This window comes from Arvicanthis niloticus, chromosome 1 (genome assembly GCF_011762505.2).
Source record: "Arvicanthis niloticus isolate mArvNil1 chromosome 1, mArvNil1.pat.X, whole genome shotgun sequence".
Taxonomy (NCBI): Eukaryota; Metazoa; Chordata; class Mammalia; order Rodentia; family Muridae; genus Arvicanthis; species Arvicanthis niloticus.
This window is the reverse complement of record NC_047658.1, coordinates 102,238,561-102,242,032: the sequence shown is the minus strand read 5'-3', so window position 1 is coordinate 102,242,032 and position 3,472 is coordinate 102,238,561.

Genomic DNA, 3,472 nt, shown 5'->3' with positions numbered 1-3,472 from the left:
GAGTGTCAGCTTCTTAGAAACCCTTTAAATCACCACCTTGAAAGTCACTTTCCAGAACATTTTCCACCAGAGTCTCCTCCTCTTCATATACATTCTTCAGACTACAGTTTGACAGTCAGTCCTCACAGTAGGCAACCCTGACCACTGCCCCAAATACAGTCTTCTCTTTCTAGAATTCCTATACCTTCTTCAATAAACTTTATTACAAACCATAACTGTATTTTTATGTGTATGATTATTAGACAGGGCTTCCTTGGGAACACTGTATACTCCCAGCTAAGTTGGGGAACAAATGTGTTCTGGTTTTCACATAATTTCCAAGCAGTATGGGGCAGTTCAGATACACTAAGGAGAAAAGGAAAGGAAAGTCAACCCTCAGGACTCAGAGGTTTCTGACCCAGACTCAGGGGCCACAGGGCAGCTGCAGCACCAGCAGGAGTGATGTTGTGTTCTGGTGAAAGATGTCTCCCATAGGCTCATGTATGTGAACATTTGGACCCTAGTTAGTGGTATGGTTTGAGGAGGTTATGGGACCTTTAAGAAGTAGAGCATTGCTGAGGTTTGACTTTGAGGGTTTACAGTCTCAACCCACTTCTAGTTCTTTCTCTCTTCTTCTCATGTATAATTGACATAAGATCTCTCAGCTTCCTGCTCCTTTTGCCACACCTTCTCTGCCATTATGAACACCTAACCATGTAGAACCATAAGTCAAAGCAAACACTCTCTCAAGGTGCCTTTGGACATGGTATTTTACACAGCAACAGAAAAGTAATTGATTCAGGTAAGTCTCCAGGTCTCCTCTGAGTGTGCGATCCACACACTCTGTCCCTTTTTGAAATCTTGTCTAGGCCTGTGGTTTCTGCTGCCATTACTTCACCAAGACTTCAGCTTTGAACCACAGCCTTAATAAGTCCTTCCCGATATCACAGGCAATCAACTTGTTTCTGATTACCTCTATCCACCATGAATAATTATCATTGTTATTATTAGATCTAAAACATAACAAGTAAACAGCCATCTTAGAAGATCTCTTACAGTACAACACACACACACACACACACACACACACACACACACACACACACACACACAGACCCTCAAGGTGCTGTTGACATTGAGTTGACAATGGAGTTTGCCATACATTATTAGTTTCAGAACCAGAGAGAGGAGGAAGAGGGAGAGGAGGAGGAAGAGGGAGAGGAGGAGAAAGAGGGAGAGGAGAAGGAGAAAGAGGGAGGGAGAGAGAGAGAAAGAGAGAGAGAGAGACAGAGACAGAGACAGAGACAGAGAGAGACAGACAGAGAGACAGACAGAGACAGACAGAGACAGACAGGGAGACAGAGAGACAGAGAGAGAGATTGAGGCACTCTAGAGAGATTTAAGGCTTTGGTCCTGGAGGTTAAGCGTGAGAACTCTGATCCCTCAAAATGTCAGTGTTCACAAGGTACTTTCTTTATAGTTCTTCCCGTGATGCTGATAGATAAGGACCTAGCAGAGAGCAGGAACAGGATCACTCTGGGGTGCTCTGAAAGTTAGAGGTCAAAGTTAAAAGGCAAGCCCGGTCCTGAAACCGCTCTTTCCAAAGTAGTCTTGCTGTTGATCTTAAAGTCCGTTTGTCTATTCATTAACACTGTAGAAATGTGATATGATGGCTGATGGTAAAGTGGACATAGTCTAAATCACCTGGGAGATACACCTCCAGGTATGTGTGCCAAGGAGTTTCTCAGTTAGGTTTATTGGGTTGGGAAAGCCTACCCTAGGTACAGGCAGTGCCATGCTGTAGGCTGAGGTTCTGGATTGAATTTAAAAGCAAGCTAAGCAATTGACAGCATCCACTTCTCTCTGCTTCCTGATTGCTGATGCAACATGACCAGCTGCCTCACACTCTTGGTGCCAAATCCTCCCTGCAGTGATGGACCCCTGAAACTGGGAGCCAGAATAAACCCTTCCCTCCCTAAATTACTTTAGTCGAGTGTTTCTGTCACAGAAACAGGGAAAGTAATGGATATACCCATTTAAAAAAAAACAAAAATCAACAACAACAACAAAAAAAAAAACCCAAGCATGGACCAACAAAATGGCTCAGTGGGGAAAGGCCATTGCTTCCAAGGCTGATGACCTGAGTTTGATCTCTAAGACCTGTATATGGCAGGCAGGGGAGAACTGACCTCTACACTTGTTCTGTGACACATGCATGTACACACACACACACACACACACACACACACACACACACACACACACAATCTACTCATCTGTCTGTCTGTCTGTCTGTCTGTCTGTCTGTCTGTCTGTCTCTCTCTGTGTGTAATAAAAATGGTTTAAAAAACCTGAACACAGCTGGATGACTCAGTAAAGTCATGTAACTACAGTCACATGGGATGCTCTGGCTAGAAAACCAATGCCTGTGTGGTAGAAACAAGAGACCCATTCCTTCCCAGGAAACTTTACCATAAGACTCTCACTTTGGGTGAGAAAGCAGCAGTTTGATTTCCTGCCCCTTCTGGAGTGGTTTGAATAAGAATGGACCCCAAAGGTTCATACAGACAAATGTTTTGTCACCAGTGAGTGGCATTATTAGAAAGAATTACAATGATTGGGAGGTTTGGCCTTGGAGGAGGTGTGTCATTGGGATAGGGGTGACCGTTAAGATTTCAAAAGTCCATGACAATCCCAGATTTCCTCTCTCTGCATATGGATCAGAATGTAGACTTCTCAGCTCCTTCTTCAGCACCATGCCTGTTTTGGGTGCCCTCATACTTTTTGCCACGATGATAGTGAACTAACCCACTGAACCTGTAAGCAAGAGTCTAAGCAAATGCTTTCTTTTATCAGAATTGCCTTGGTCATGGTGCCTCTTCATAGCAATAGAACAGTGACTAAGACACCTCCCAAATTGGAGTCCAATTACATAAAACTTAAAAAAATCCTTTTAGATTTTGTGTTTTATAATCTCTTTCAGGAAAGACAGTTGAAGTGAAGAACAGGCATCCCCTAAGCTCAGACTAAAAGGTGGAATCCTTAGGTTTGAAGAAGCACACCTGAGGTGAGCAATAAGGGAGATGCCCACAGACAAACTCTACCATCAGGAAAGGCAGAGGGGTTGTCAATCAAAGATGCTGTTAGGAGAACAGCCCTAGAGTCCAGGAACACCAGCGCTCAGAGTGGCGACAGAGATAATGTAGCCACCCTGCCTTTGTCTCCCCCCACCCCCAGCCCCCACACTTACCACTTCTTTCCTACAGAGCTCTTCTGCCAGGAGGCAGTCCATCCTCATTTACATCAGGTGACAGTGGGTTAGAGATGGTAGAACCCTCGAGGCTCCAGGATTCACTAGCTCACTTCCTGTGTTTAATGGTTTAGCCTCTCCTTTTTCTTCAACACTAAGGGCCCCGCCATCGTTGTTCCTTTATGATGGGACTAACTGTCAAGTTAGATATTTGCATCTTTCGGGGGAAGTTGTTATATGCCT